The following is a 17,922-nucleotide window of genomic DNA, read 5'->3' as shown; positions in this document are numbered from 1 at the left end:
AAGTGAAATTTTAAAAAATCCAGAAAATTGGCTGAAAACGACTAAATATCAAGGACTCATTGGGCGAATCGCTCTGGAACTGAAATCGGAATGCTCACTGACATTTCCCCTATCTGAAAGTCTGATAAACGCCAGAAAAATGACTAAGTAAAAAAAATTTTTTTCAACTTTTTTCAATTTTACCCCCGTGTGATATATATTCTACCCACACACATTTGGAACTCTCCTGGGGTACCCTCACACATATTATTCCCTCATTTAGTGGATATTTTCACAAAAAAGTGAAATTTTCAAAAATCCAAAAGATTGGCTGAAAACGACTAAATATCAAGGACTCATTGGGTGAATCACTCTGGAACTGAAATCGGAATGCTCACTGACATTTCCCCTATCTGAAAGTCTGATAAACGCCAGAAAAATGACTAAGTCCAAAAAAAAATTTTTTTCAACTTTTTTCAATTTTACCCTCGTGGGATATATATTCTACCCACACACATTTGCAACTCTCCTGGGGTACCCTCACACATATTATTCCCTCATTTAGTGGATATTTTCACAGAAAAGTGAAATTTTAAAAAATCCAGAAAATTGGCTGAAAACGACTAAATATCAAGGACTCATTGGGCGAATCGATCTGGAACTGAAATCGGAATGCTCACTGACATTTCCCCTATCTGAAAGTCTGATAAACGCCAGAAAAATGACTAAGTCCAAAAAAATATTTTTTTCAACTTTTTTCAATTTTACCCCCGTGGGATATATATTCTCCCCACACACATTTGGAACTCTCCTGGGGTACCCTCACACATATTATTCCCTCATTTAGTGGATATTTTCACAAAAAAGTAAAATTTTCAAAAATCCAAAAAATTGGCTGAAAACGACTAAATATCAAGGACTCATTGGGTGAATCAGTCTGGAACTGAAATCGGAATGCTCACTGACATTTCCCCTATCTGAAAGTCTGATAAACGCCAGAAAAATGACTAAGTCCAAAAAAAAATTTTTTTCAACTTTTTTCAATTTTACCCCCGTGGGATATATATTCTCCCCACACACATTTGGAACTCTCCTGGGGTACCCTCACACATATTATTCCCTCATTTAGTGGATATTTTCACAAAAAAGTGACATTTTCAAAAATCCAAAAAATTGGCTGAAAACGACTAAATATCAAGGACTCACTGGGGGAATTGCTCTGGAACTGAAATCGGAACGCTCACTGACATTTGCCCTATCTGAAAATCTGATAAACGCCACAAAAATGACTAAGTCCAAAAAAAATTTTTTTTCAACTTTTTTCAATTTTACCCCCGTGGGATATAAATTCTACCCACACACATTTGGAACTCTCCTGGGGTACCCTCACACATATTATTCCCTCATTTAGTGGATATTTTCACAAAAAAGTGACATTTTCAAAAATCCAGAAAATTGGCTGAAAACGACTAAATAACAAGGACTCATTGGGAGAATCACTCTGGAACTGAAATCGGAAAGCTCACTGACATTTGCCCTATCTGAAAGTCTGATAAACGCCAGAAAAATGACTAAGTCCAAAAAAAAATCTTTTTCAACTTTTTTCAATTTTACCCCAATGGGATATAAATTCTACCCACACACATTTGGAACTCTCCTGGGGTACCCTCACACATATTATTTCCTCATTTAGTGGATATTTTCACAAAAAAGTGAAATTTTAAAAAATCCACAAAATTGGCTGAAAACGACTAAATATCAAGGACTCATTGGGCGAATCGCTCTGGAACTGAAATCGAAATGCTCACTGACATTTCCCCTAACTGAAAGTCTGATAAACGCTGGAAAATGACTAAGTCCAAAAAAAATTTTTTTTAAACTTTTTTCAATTTTACCCCCGTGGGATATATATTCTACCCAAACACATTTGGAACTCTCCTGGGGTACCCTCACACATATTATTCCCTCATTTAGTGGATATTTTCACAAAAAAAGTGAAATTTTCAAAAATCCAGAAAATTGGCTGAAAACTACTAAATATCAAGGACTCATTGGGCGAATCGCTCTGGAACTGAAATCGAAACGCTCACTGACATTTCCCCTAACTGAAAGTCTGATAAACGCTGGAAAAATGACGAAGTCCAAAAAAAATTTTTTTTCAACTTCTTTCAATTTTACCCCCGTGGGATATATATTCTACCCACACACATTTGGAACTCTCCTGGGGTACCCTCACACATATTATTCCCTCATTTAGTGGATATTTTCACAAAAAAGTGAAATTTTCAAAAATCCAAAAAATTGGCTGAAAACGACTAAATATCAAGGACTCATTGGGCGAATTGCTCTGGAACTGAAATCGAAACGCTCACTGACATTTCCCCTAACTGAAAGTCTGATAAACGCTGGAAAAATGACTAAGTCCAAAAAAAATTTTTTTTCAACTTTTTTCAATTTTACCCCCGTGGGATATATATTCTACCCACACACATTTGGAACTCTCCTGGGGTACCCTCACACATATTATTCCCTCATTTAGTGGATATTTTCACAAAAAAAGTGAAATTTTCAAAAATCCAGAAAATTGGCTGAAAACTACTAAATATCAAGGACTCATTGGGCGAATCGCTCTGGAACTGAAATCGAAACGCTCACTGACATTTCCCCTAACTGAAAGTCTGATAAACGCTGGAAAAATGACTAAGTCCAAAAAAAATTTTTTTTCAACTTCTTTCAATTTTACCTCCGTGGGATATATATTCTACCCACACACATTTGGAACTCTCCTGGGGTACCCTCACACATATTATTCCCTCATTTAGTGGATATTTTCACAAAAAAGTGAAATTTTAAAAAATCCAGAAAATCGGCTGAAAACGACTAAATATCAAGGACTCATTGGGCGAATCGCTCTGGAACTGAAATCGGAATGCTCACTGACATTTCCCCTATCTGAAAGTCTGATACACGCCAGAAAAATGACTAAGTCCAAAAAAAAATTTTTTTCAACTTTTTTCAATTTTACCCCCGTGGGATATATATTCTACCCACACACATTTGGAACTCTCCTGGGGTACCCTCACACATATTATTCCCTCATTTAGTGGATATTTTCACAAAAAAGTAAAATTTTCAAAAATCCAAAAAATTGGCTGAAAACGACTAAATATCAAGAACTCATTGGGCGAATCGCGCTGGAACTGAAATCGGAACGCTCACTGACATTTGCCCTATCTGAAAGTCTGATAAACGCCAGAAAAATGACTAAGTCCAAAAAAAAAATTTTTTAAACTTTTTTCAATTTTACCCCCGTGGGATATATATTCTACCCACACACATTTGGAACTCTCCTGGGGTACCCTCACACATATTATTCCCTCATTTAGTGGATATTTTCACAAAAAAAGTGAAATTTTCAAAAATCCAGAAAATTGGCTGAAAACGACTAAATATCAAGGACTCATTGGGCGAATCGCTCTGGAACTGAAATCGAAACGCTCACTGACATTTCCCCTAACTGAAAGACTAATAAACGCTGGAAAAATGACTAAGTCCAAAAAAAATTTTTTTTAAACTTTTTTCAATTTTACCCCCGTGGGATATATATTCTACCCACACACATTTGGAACTCTCCTGGGGTACCCTCACACATATTATTCCCTCATTTAGCGGATATTTTCACAAAAAAGTGAAATTTTCAAAAATCCAAAAAATTGGCTGAAAACGCCTAAATATCAAGGACTCATTGGGCGAATCGCTCTGGAACTGAAATCGGAATGCTCACTGACATTTCCCCTATCTGAAAGTCTGATAAACGCCAGAAAAATGACTAAGTCCAAAAAAAAATTTTTTTCAACTTTTTTCAATTTTACCCCCGTGGGATATATATTCTACCCACACACATTTTGAACTCTCCTGGGGTACCCTCACACATATTATTCCCTCATTTAGTGGATATTTTCACAAAAAAGTGAAATTTTCAAAAATCCAAAAAATTGGCTGAAAACGACTAAATATCAAGGACTCATTGGGCGAATCGCTCTGGAACTGAAATCGAAACGCTCACTGACATTTCCCCTAACTGAAAGTCTGATAAACGCTGGAAAAATGACTAAGTCCAAAAAAAATTTTTTTTCAACTTTTTTCAATTTTACCGCCGTGGGATATATATTCTACCCACACACATTTGGAACTCTCCTGGGGTACCCTCACACATATTATTCCCTCATTTAGTGGATATTTTCACAAAAAAAGTGAAATTTTCAAAAATCCAGAAAATTGGCTGAAAACTACTAAATATCAAGGACTCATTGGGCGAATCGCTCTGGAACTGAAATCGAAACGCTCACTGACATTTCCCCTAACTGAAAGTCTGATAAACGCTGGAAAAATGACTAAGTCCAAAAAAAATTTTTTTTCAACTTCTTTCAATTTTACCTCTGTGGGATATATATTCTACCCACACACATTTGGAACTCTCCTGGGGTACCCTCACACATATTATTCCCTCATTTAGTGGATATTTTCACAAAAAAGTGAAATTTTAAAAAATCCAGAAAATTGGCTGAAAACGACTAAATATCAAGGACTCATTGGGCGAATCGCTCTGGAACTGAAATCGGAATGCTCACTGACATTTCCCCTATCTGAAAGTCTGATAAACGCCAGAAAAATGACTAAGTCCAAAAAAAAAATTTTTTTCAACTTTTTTCAATTTTACCCCCGTGGGATATATATTCTACCCACACACATTTGGAACTCTCCTGGGGTACCCTCACACATATTATTCCCTCATTTAGTGGATATTTTCACAAAAAAGTAAAATTTTCAAAAATCCAAAAAATTGGCTGAAAACGACTAAATATCAAGGACTCATTGGGCGAATCGCGCTGGAACTGAAATCGGAACGCTCACTGACATTTGCCCTATCTGAAAGTCTGATAAACACCAGAAAAATGACTAAGTCCAAAAAAAAAATTTTTTAAACTTTTTTCAATTTTACCCCCGTGGGATATATATTCTACCCACACACATTTGGAACTCTCCTGGGGTACCCTCACACATATTATTCCCTCATTTAGTGGATATTTTCACAAAAAAAGTGAAATTTTCAAAAATCCAGAAAATTGGCTGAAAACTACTAAATATCAAGGACTCATTGGGTGAATCGCTCTGGAACTGAAATCGGAATGCTCACTGACATTTCCCCTATCTGAAAGTCTGATAAACGCCAGAAAAATGACTAAGTAAAAAAAATTTTTTTCAACTTTTTTCAATTTTACCCCCGTGTGATATATATTCTACCCACACACATTTGGAACTCTCCTGGGGTACCCTCACACATATTATTCCCTCATTTAGTGAATATTTTCACAAAAAAGTGAAATTTTAAAAAATCCAGAAAATTGGCTGAAAACGACTAAATATCAAGGACTCATTGGGTGAATCACTCTGGAACTGAAATCGGAATGCTCACTGACATTTCCCCTATCTGAAAGTCTGATAAACGCCAGAAAAATGACTAAGTCCAAAAAAAAATTTTTTTCAACTTTTTTCAATTTTACCCCCGTGGGATATATATTCTACCCACACACATTTGGAACTCTCCTGGGGTACCCTCACACATATTATTCCCTCATTTAGTGGATATTTTGACAAAAAAGTGACATTTTCAAAAATCCAAAAAATTGGCTGAAAACGACTAAATATCAAGGACTCATTGGGTGAATCACTCTGGAACTGAAATCGGAATGCTCACTGACATTTCCCCTATCTGAAAGTCTGATAAACGCCAGAAAAATGACTAAGTCCAAAAATAATTTTTTTCAACTTTTTTCAATTTTACCCCCGTGGGATATATATTCTCCCCACACACATTTGGAACTCTCCTGGGGTACCCTCACACATATTATTCCCTCATTTAGTGGATATTTTGACAAAAAAGTGACATTTTCAAAAATCCAAAAAATTGGCTGAAAACGACTAAATATCAAGGACTCACTGGGGGAATCGCTCTGGAACTGAAATCGGAACGCTCACTGACATTTGCCCTATCTGAAAATCTGATAAACGCCACAAAAATGACTAAGTCCAAAAAAAAATTTTTTTCAACTTTTTTCAATTTTACCCCCGTGGGATATATATTCTACCCACACACATTTGGAACTCTCCTGGGGTACCCAAATGGCATGCATCAGAAGAGGAATAGGGGCATATGATGAGAACATTGTTCTTCCTCTGTATAAAGCGCTGGTAAGGCCGCACTTAGAATATTGTGCACAGTTCTGGGCTCCGGTGCTCAGGAAAGACATACTGGAGCTAGAGAGGGTACAAAGGAGGGCGACTAAGGTAATAAAGGGAATGGAGGGACTAGAATACCCAGAGAGGTTGTCAAAATTAGGCCTATTTACATTGGAAAAGAGAAGGCTTAGGGGAGACCTCATAAACATGTATAAATACATCAGGGGGCAGTACAGAGATCTCTCCCATGACCTGTTTATACCAAGGATGGTGACAAAGACAAGGGGGCACACTATGCGTCTGGAGGAAAGGAGGTTCCTGCACCAGCATAGAAGGGGATTCTTTACGGTCAGAGCCGTGAGACTCTGGAACTCTCTGGGAGAGGAAGTGGTGATGTCCAACTCACTTAATGAGTTCAAGAGAGGCCTGGATGCCTTTCTTGAGAACAATAAAATTACATCTTATGCTTAGTTAATTAATCCAGGGATTTAATCTGACTGCCAGATTGGTGTCGGGAAGTGAATTTTTCCTCAATGATGTAAATTGGCCTATACCGCATGGTATAGGAATAGCGGAATAGCTGCAGTGCACAAGAAATAGGCTGAACTGGATGGACGCTTGTCTTTTTTCAGCCTTATAAACTATGTAACTACCCTCACACATATTATTCCCTCATTTAGTGGATATTTTCACAAAAAAGTGACATTTTCAAAAATCCAGAAAATTGGCTGAAAACGACTAAATATCAAGGACTCATTGGGCGAATCGCTCTGGAACTGAAATCGGAATGCTCACTGACATTTCCCCTATCTGAAAGTCTGATAAACGCCAGAAAAATGACTAAGTCCAAAAAAAAATTTTTTTCAACTTTTTTCAATTTTACCCCCGTGGGATATATATTCTACCCACACACATTTGGAACTCTCCTGGGGTACCCTCACACATATTATTCCCTCATTTAGTGGATATTTTCACAAAAAAGTAAAATTTTCAAAAATCCAAAAAATTGTCTGAAAACGACTAAATATCAAGGACTCATTGGGCGAATCGCGCTGGAACTGAAATCGGAACGCTCACTGACATTTGCCCTATCTGAAAGTCTGATAAACGCCAGAAAAATGACTAAGTCCAAAAAAAAAATTTTTTCAACTTTTTTCAATTTTTCCCCCGTGGGATATATATTCTACCCACACACATTTGGAACTCTCCTGGGGTACCCTCACACATATTATTCCCTCATTTAGTGGATATTTTCACAAAAAAGTGAAATTTTCAAAAATCCAAAAGATTGGCTGAAAACGACTAAATATCAAGGACTCATTGGGCGAATCGCTCTGGAACTGAAATCGAAACGCTCACTGACATTTCCCCTAACTGAAAGTCTGATAAACGCTGGAAAAATGACTAAGTCCAAAAAAAATTTTTTTTCAACTTTTTTCAATTTTACCGCCGTGGGATATATATTCTACCCACACACATTTGGAACTCTCCTGGGGTACCCTCACACATATTATTCCCTCATTTAGTGGATATTTTCACAAAAAAAGTGAAATTTTCAAAAATCCAGAAAATTGGCTGAAAACTACTAAATATCAAGGACTCATTGGGCGAATCGCTCTGGAACTGAAATCGAAACGCTCACTGACATTTCCCCTAACTGAAAGTCTGATAAACGCTGGAAAAATGACTAAGTCCAAAAAAAATTTTTTTTCAACTTCTTTCAATTTTACCTCTGTGGGATATATATTCTACCCACACACATTTGGAACTCTCCTGGGGTACCCTCACACATATTATTCCCTCATTTAGTGGATATTTTCACAAAAAAGTGAAATTTTAAAAAATCCAGAAAATTGGCTGAAAACGACTAAATATCAAGGACTCATTGGGCGAATCGCTCTGGAACTGAAATCGGAATGCTCACTGACATTTCCCCTATCTGAAAGTCTGATAAACGCCAGAAAAATGACTAAGTCCAAAAAAAAAATTTTTTTCAACTTTTTTCAATTTTACCCCCGTGGGATATATATTCTACCCACACACATTTGGAACTCTCCTGGGGTACCCTCACACATATTATTCCCTCATTTAGTGGATATTTTCACAAAAAAGTAAAATTTTCAAAAATCCAAAAAATTGGCTGAAAACGACTAAATATCAAGGACTCATTGGGCGAATCGCGCTGGAACTGAAATCGGAACGCTCACTGACATTTGCCCTATCTGAAAGTCTGATAAACACCAGAAAAATGACTAAGTCCAAAAAAAAAATTTTTTAAACTTTTTTCAATTTTACCCCCGTGGGATATATATTCTACCCACACACATTTGGAACTCTCCTGGGGTACCCTCACACATATTATTCCCTCATTTAGTGGATATTTTCACAAAAAAAGTGAAATTTTCAAAAATCCAGAAAATTGGCTGAAAACTACTAAATATCAAGGACTCATTGGGTGAATCGCTCTGGAACTGAAATCGGAATGCTCACTGACATTTCCCCTATCTGAAAGTCTGATAAACGCCAGAAAAATGACTAAGTAAAAAAAATTTTTTTCAACTTTTTTCAATTTTACCCCCGTGTGATATATATTCTACCCACACACATTTGGAACTCTCCTGGGGTACCCTCACACATATTATTCCCTCATTTAGTGAATATTTTCACAAAAAAGTGAAATTTTAAAAAATCCAGAAAATTGGCTGAAAACGACTAAATATCAAGGACTCATTGGGTGAATCACTCTGGAACTGAAATCGGAATGCTCACTGACATTTCCCCTATCTGAAAGTCTGATAAACGCCAGAAAAATGACTAAGTCCAAAAAAAAATTTTTTTCAACTTTTTTCAATTTTACCCCCGTGGGATATATATTCTACCCACACACATTTGGAACTCTCCTGGGGTACCCTCACACATATTATTCCCTCATTTAGTGGATATTTTGACAAAAAAGTGACATTTTCAAAAATCCAAAAAATTGGCTGAAAACGACTAAATATCAAGGACTCATTGGGTGAATCACTCTGGAACTGAAATCGGAATGCTCACTGACATTTCCCCTATCTGAAAGTCTGATAAACGCCAGAAAAATGACTAAGTCCAAAAATAATTTTTTTCAACTTTTTTCAATTTTACCCCCGTGGGATATATATTCTCCCCACACACATTTGGAACTCTCCTGGGGTACCCTCACACATATTATTCCCTCATTTAGTGGATATTTTGACAAAAAAGTGACATTTTCAAAAATCCAAAAAATTGGCTGAAAACGACTAAATATCAAGGACTCACTGGGGGAATCGCTCTGGAACTGAAATCGGAACGCTCACTGACATTTGCCCTATCTGAAAATCTGATAAACGCCACAAAAATGACTAAGTCCAAAAAAAAATTTTTTTCAACTTTTTTCAATTTTACCCCCGTGGGATATATATTCTACCCACACACATTTGGAACTCTCCTGGGGTACCCAAATGGCATGCATCAGAAGAGGAATAGGGGCATATGATGAGAACATTGTTCTTCCTCTGTATAAAGCGCTGGTAAGGCCGCACTTAGAATATTGTGCACAGTTCTGGGCTCCGGTGCTCAGGAAAGACATACTGGAGCTAGAGAGGGTACAAAGGAGGGCGACTAAGGTAATAAAGGGAATGGAGGGACTAGAATACCCAGAGAGGTTGTCAAAATTAGGCCTATTTACATTGGAAAAGAGAAGGCTTAGGGGAGACCTCATAAACATGTATAAATACATCAGGGGGCAGTACAGAGATCTCTCCCATGACCTGTTTATACCAAGGATGGTGACAAAGACAAGGGGGCACACTATGCGTCTGGAGGAAAGGAGGTTCCTGCACCAGCATAGAAGGGGATTCTTTACGGTCAGAGCCGTGAGACTCTGGAACTCTCTGGGAGAGGAAGTGGTGATGTCCAACTCACTTAATGAGTTCAAGAGAGGCCTGGATGCCTTTCTTGAGAACAATAAAATTACATCTTATGCTTAGTTAATTAATCCAGGGATTTAATCTGACTGCCAGATTGGTGTCGGGAAGTGAATTTTTCCTCAATGATGTAAATTGGCCTATACCGCATGGTATAGGAATAGCGGAATAGCTGCAGTGCACAAGAAATAGGCTGAACTGGATGGACGCTTGTCTTTTTTCAGCCTTATAAACTATGTAACTACCCTCACACATATTATTCCCTCATTTAGTGGATATTTTCACAAAAAAGTGACATTTTCAAAAATCCAGAAAATTGGCTGAAAACGACTAAATATCAAGGACTCATTGGGCGAATCGCTCTGGAACTGAAATCGGAATGCTCACTGACATTTCCCCTATCTGAAAGTCTGATAAACGCCAGAAAAATGACTAAGTCCAAAAAAAAATTTTTTTCAACTTTTTTCAATTTTACCCCCGTGGGATATATATTCTACCCACACACATTTGGAACTCTCCTGGGGTACCCTCACACATATTATTCCCTCATTTAGTGGATATTTTCACAAAAAAGTAAAATTTTCAAAAATCCAAAAAATTGTCTGAAAACGACTAAATATCAAGGACTCATTGGGCGAATCGCGCTGGAACTGAAATCGGAACGCTCACTGACATTTGCCCTATCTGAAAGTCTGATAAACGCCAGAAAAATGACTAAGTCCAAAAAAAAAATTTTTTCAACTTTTTTCAATTTTTCCCCCGTGGGATATATATTCTACCCACACACATTTGGAACTCTCCTGGGGTACCCTCACACATATTATTCCCTCATTTAGTGGATATTTTCACAAAAAAGTGAAATTTTCAAAAATCCAAAAGATTGGCTGAAAACGACTAAATATCAAGGACTCATTGGGCGAATCGCTCTGGAACTGAAATCGAAACGCTCACTGACATTTCCCCTAGCTGAAAGTCTGATAAACGCTGGAAAAATTACTAAGTCCAAAAAAAATTTTTTTTCAACTTTTTTCAATTTTACCCCCGTGGGATATATATTCTACCCACACACATTTGGAACTCTCCTGGGGTACCCTCACACATATTATTCCCTCATTTAGTGGATATTTTCACACAAAAAGTGAAATTTTCAAAAATCCAGAAAATTGGCTGAAAACTACTAAATATCAAGGACTCATTGGGCGAATCGCTCTGGAACTGAAATCGAAACGCTCACTGACATTTCCCCTAACTGAAAGTCTGATAAACGCTGGAAAAATGACTAAGTCCAAAAAAAATTTTTTTTCAACTTTTTTCAATTTTACCCCAATGGGATATATATTCTACCCACACACATTTGGAACTCTCCTGGGGTACCCTCACACATATTATTCCCTCATTTAGTGGATATTTTCACATAAAAGTGAAATTTTAAAAAATCCAGAAAATTGGCTGAAAACGACTAAATATCAAGGACTCATTGGGCGAATCGCTCTGGAACTGAAATCGGAATGCTCACTGACATTTCCCCTATCTGAAGGTCTGATAAACGCCAGAAAAATGACTTAGTCCAAAAAAAAATTTTTTTCAACTTTTTTCAATTTTACCCCCGTGGGATATATATTCTACCCACACACATTTGGAACTCTCCTGGGGTACCCTCACACATATTATTCCCTCATTTAGTGGATATTTTCACAAAAAAAGTGAAATTTTCAAAAATCCAGAAAATTGGCTGAAAACTACTAAATATCAAGGACTCATTGGGCGAATCGCTCTGGAACTGAAATCGAAACGCTCACTGACATTTCCCCTAACTGAAAGTCTGATAAACGCTGGAAAAATGACTAAGTCCAAAAAAAATTTTTTTTCAACTTCTTTCAATTTTACCCCCGTGGGATATATATTCTACCCACACACATTTGGAACTCTCCTGGGGTACCCTCACACATATTATTCCCTCATTTAGTGGATATTTTCACAAAAAAGTGAAATTTTCAAAAATCCAAAAAATTGGCTGAAAACGACTAAATATCAAGGACTCATTGGGCGAATCGCTCTGGAACTGAAATCGGAACGCTCACTGACATTTGCCCTATCTGAAAGTCTGATAAACGCCAGAAAAATGACTAAGTCCAAAAAAAAAATTTTTTCAACTTTTTTCAATTTTTCCCCCGTGGGATATATATTCTACCCACACACATTTGGAACTCTCCTGGGGTACCCTCACACATATTATTCCCTCATTTAGTGGATATTTTCACAAAAAAGTGAAATTTTCAAAAATCCAAAAGATTGGCTGAAAACGACTAAATATCAAGGACTCATTGGGCGAATCGCTCTGGAACTGAAATCGAAACGCTCACTGACATATCCCCTAGCTGAAAGTCTGATAAACGCTGGAAAAATTACTAAGTCCAAAAAAAATTTTTTTTCAACTTTTTTTAATTTTACCCCCGTGGGATATATATTCTACCCACACACATTTGGAACTCTCCTGGGGTACCCTCACACATATTATTCCCTCATTTAGTGGATATTTTCACACAAAAAGTGAAATTTTCAAAAATCCAGAAAATTGGCTGAAAACTACTAAATATCAAGGACTCATTGGGCGAATCGCTCTGGAACTGAAATCGAAACGCTCACTGACATTTCCCCTAACTGAAAGTCTGATAAACGCTGGAAAAATGACTAAGTCCAAAAAAAATTTTTTTTCAACTTTTTTCAATTTTACCCCAATGGGATATATATTCTACCCACACACATTTGGAACTCTCCTGGGGTACCCTCACACATATTATTCCCTCATTTAGTGGATATTTTCACATAAAAGTGAAATTTTAAAAAATCCAGAAAATTGGCTGAAAACGACTAAATATCAAGGACTCATTGGGCGAATCGCTCTGGAACTGAAATCGGAATGCTCACTGACATTTCCCCTATCTGAAGGTCTGATAAACGCCAGAAAAATGACTTAGTCCAAAAAAAAATTTTTTTCAACTTTTTTCAATTTTACCCCCGTGGGATATATATTCTACCCACACACATTTGGAAATCTCCTGGGGTACCCTCACACATATTATTCCCTCATTTAGTGGATATTTTCACAAAAAAAGTGAAATTTTCAAAAATCCAGAAAATTGGCTGAAAACTACTAAATATCAAGGACTCATTGGGCGAATCGCTCTGGAACTGAAATCGAAACGCTCACTGACATTTCCCCTAACTGAAAGTCTGATAAACGCTGGAAAAATGACTAAGTCCAAAAAAATTTTTTTTTCAACTTCTTTCATTTTTACCCCCGTGGGATATATATTCTACCCACACACATTTGGAACTCTCCTGGGGTACCCTCACACATATTATTCCCTCATTTAGTGGATATTTTCACAAAAAAGTGAAATTTTCAAAAATCCAAAAAATTGGCTGAAAACGACTAAATATCAAGGACTCATTGGGCGAATCGCTCTGGAACTGAAATCGAAATGCTCACTGACATTTCCCCTAACTGAAAGTCTGATAAACGCTGGAAAAATGACTAAGTCCAAAAAAAAATTTTTTCAACTTCTTTCAATTTTACCTCCGTGGGATATATATTCTACCCACACACATTTGGAACTCTCCTGGGGTACCCTCACACATATTATTCCCTCATTTAGTGGATATTTTCACAAAAAAGTGAAATTTTAAAAAATCCAGAAAATTGGCTGAAAACGACTAAATATCAAGGACTCATTGGGCGAATCGCTCTGGAACTGAAATCGGAATGCTCACTGACATTTCCCCTATCTGAAAGTCTGATACACGCCAGAAAAATGACTAAGTCCAAAAAAAAATTTTTTTCAACTTTTTTCAATTTTACCCCCGTGGGATATATATTCTACCCACACACATTTGGAACTCTCCTGGGGTACCCTCACACATATTATTCCCTCATTTAGTGGATATTTTCACAAAAAAGTAAAATTTTCAAAAATCCAAAAAATTGGCTGAAAACGACTAAATATAAAGGACTCATTGGGCGAATCGCGCTGGAACTGAAATCGGAACGCTCACTGACATTTGCCCTATCTGAAAGTCTGATAAACGCCAGAAAAATGACTAAGTCCAAAAAAAAAATTTTTTAAACTTTTTTCAATTTTACCCCCGTGGGATATATATTCTACCCACACACATTTGGAACTCTCCTGGGGTACCCTCACACATATTATTCCCTCATTTAGTGGATATTTTCACAAAAAAAGTGAAATTTTCAAAAATCCAGAAAATTGGCTGAAAACTACTAAATATCAAGGACTCATTGGGCGAATCGCACTGGAACTGAAATCGGAACGCTCACTGACATTTGCCCTATCTGAAAGTCTGATAAACGCCAGAAAAATGACTAAGTCCAAAAAAAAAATTTTTTAAACTTTTTTCAATTTTACCCCCGTGGGATATATATTCTACCCACACACATTTGGAACTCTCCTGGGGTACCCTCACACATATTATTCCCTCATTTAGTGGATATTTTCACAAAAAAGTGAAATTTTCAAAAATCCAAAAAATTGGCTGAAAACGACTAAATATCAAGGACTCATTGGGCGAATCGCGCTGGAACTGAAATCGGAACGCTCACTGACATTTGCCCTATCTGAAAGTCTGATAAACGCCAGAAAAATGACTAAGTCCAAAAAAAAAAATCTTTTAAACTTTTTTCAATTTTACCCCCGTGGGATATATATTCTACCCACACACATTTGGAACTCTCCTGGGGTACCCTCACACATATTATTCCCTCATTTAGTGGATATTTTCACAAAAAAAGTGAAATTTTCAAAAATCCAGAAAATTGGCTGAAAACTACTAAATATCAAGGACTCATTGGGAGAATCACTCTGGAACTGAAATCGGAAAGCTCACTGACATTTGCCCTATCTGAATGTCTGATAAACGCCAGAAAAATGACTAAGTCCAAAAAAAAATCTTTTTCAACTTTTTTCAATTTTACCCCAATGGGATATATATTCTACCCACACACATTTGGAACTCTCCTGGGGTACCCTCACACATATTATTCCCTCATTTAGTGGATATTTTCACAAAAAAGTGAAATTTTAAAAAATCCAAAAGATTGGCTGAAAACGACTAAATATCAAGGACTCATTGGGTGAATCACTCTGGAACTGAAATCGGAATGCTCACTGACATTTCCCCTATCTGAAAGTCTGATAAACGCCAGAAAAATGACTAAGTCCAAAAAAATATTTTTTTCAACTTTTTTCAATTTTACCCCCGTGGGATATATATTCTCCCCACACACATTTGGAACTCTCCTGGGGTACCCTCACACATATTATTCCCTCATTTAGTGGATATTTTCACAAAAAAGTGACATTTTCAAAAATCCAGAAAATTGGCTGAAAACGACTAAATAACAAGGACTCATTGGGAGAATCACTCTGGAACTGAAATCGGAAAGCTCACTGACATTTGCCCTATCTGAAAGTCTGATAAACGCCAGAAAAATGACTAAGTCCAAAAAAAAATCTTTTTCAACTTTTTTCAATTTTACCCCAATGGGATATATATTCTACCCACACACATTTGGAACTCTCCTGGGGTACCCTCACACATATTATTCCCTCATTTAGTGGATATTTTCACAAAAAAGTGAAATTTTAAAAAATCCAGAAAATTGGCTGAAAACGACTAAATATCAAGGACTCATTGGGCGAATCGCTCTGGAACTGAAATCGGAATGCTCACTGACATTTCCCCTATCTGAAAGTCTGATAAACGCCAGAAAAATGACTAAGTAAAAAAAATTTTTTTCAACTTTTTTCAATTTTACCCCCGTGTGATATATATTCTACCCACACACATTTGGAACTCTCCTGGGGTACCCTCACACATATTATTTCCTCATTTAGTGGATATTTTCACAAAAAAGTGAAATTTTCAAAAATCCAAAAGATTGGCTGAAAACGACTAAATATCAAGGACTCATTGGGTGAATCACTCTGGAACTGAAATCGGAATGCTCACTGACATTTCCCCTATCTGAAAGTCTGATAAACGCCAGAAAAATGACTAAGTCCAAAAAAAAATTTTTTTCAACTTTTTTCAATTTTACCCTCGTGGGATATATATTCTACCCACACACATTTGCAACTCTCCTGGGGTACCCTCACACATATTATTCCCTCATTTAGTGGATATTTTCACAGAAAAGTGAAATTTTAAAAAATCCAGAAAATTGGCTGAAAACGACTAAATATCAAGGACTCATTGGGCGAATCGATCTGGAACTGAAATCGGAATGCTCACTGACATTTCCCCTATCTGAAAGTCTGATAAACGCCAGAAAAATGACTAAGTCCAAAAAAATATTTTTTTCAACTTTTTTCAATTTTACCCCCGTGGGATATATATTCTCCCCACACACATTTGGAACTCTCCTGGGGTACCCTCACACATATTATTCCCTCATTTAGTGGATATTTTCACAAAAAAGTGAAATTTTCAAAAATCCAAAAAATTGGCTGAAAACGACTAAATATCAAGGACTCATTGGGTGAATCAGTCTGGAACTGAAATCGGAATGCTCACTGACATTTCCCCTATCTGAAAGTCTGATAAACGCCAGAAAAATGACTAAGTCCAAAAAAAAATTTTTTTCAACTTTTTTCAATTTTACCCCCGTGGGATATATATTCTCCCCACACACATTTGGAACTCTCCTGGGGTACCCTCACACATATTATTCCCTCATTTAGTGGATATTTTCACAAAAAAGTGACATTTTCAAAAATCCAAAAAATTGGCTGAAAACGACTAAATATCAAGGACTCACTGGGGGAATTGCTCTGGAACTGAAATCGGAACGCTCACTGACATTTGCCCTATCTGAAAATCTGATAAACGCCACAAAAATGACTAAGTCCAAAAAAAATTTTTTTTCAACTTTTTTCAATTTTACCCCCGTGGGATATAAATTCTACCCACACACATTTGGAACTCTCCTGGGGTACCCTCACACATATTATTCCCTCATTTAGTGGATATTTTCACAAAAAAGTGACATTTTCAAAAATCCAGAAAATTGGCTGAAAACGACTAAATAACAAGGACTCATTGGGAGAATCACTCTGGAACTGAAATCGGAAAGCTCACTGACATTTGCCCTATCTGAAAGTCTGATAAACGCCAGAAAAATGACTAAGTCCAAAAAAAAATCTTTTTCAACTTTTTTCAATTTTACCCCAATGGGATATAAATTCTACCCACACACATTTGGAACTCTCCTGGGGTACCCTCACACATATTATTTCCTCATTTAGTGGATATTTTCACAAAAAAGTGAAATTTTAAAAAATCCAGAAAATTGGCTGAAAACGACTAAATATCAAGGACTCATTGGGCGAATCGCTCTGGAACTGAAATCGGAATGCTCACTGACATTTCCCCTATCTGAAAGTCTGATAAACGCCAGAAAAATGACTAAGTAAAAAAAATTTTTTTCAACTTTTTTCAATTTTACCCCCGTGTGATATATATTCTACCCACACACATTTGGAACTCTCCTGGGGTACCCTCACACATATTATTCCCTCATTTAGTGGATCTTTTCACAAAAAAGTGACATTTTCAAAAATCCAAAAAATTGGCTGAAAACGACTAAATATCAAGGACTCATTGGGCGAATCGATCTGGAACTGAAATCGGAATGCTCACTGACATTTCCCCTATCTGAAAGTCTGATAAACGCCAGAAAAAT

The sequence above is a fragment of the Phyllobates terribilis genome, unplaced genomic scaffold (genome assembly GCF_046119375.1).
Source record: "Phyllobates terribilis strain yellow unplaced genomic scaffold, ASM4611937v1 Scaffold_10__3_contigs__length_209671492, whole genome shotgun sequence".
In the NCBI taxonomy this organism is placed as follows: domain Eukaryota; kingdom Metazoa; phylum Chordata; class Amphibia; order Anura; family Dendrobatidae; genus Phyllobates; species Phyllobates terribilis.
Note: the sequence above shows the minus strand (reverse complement) of the source record.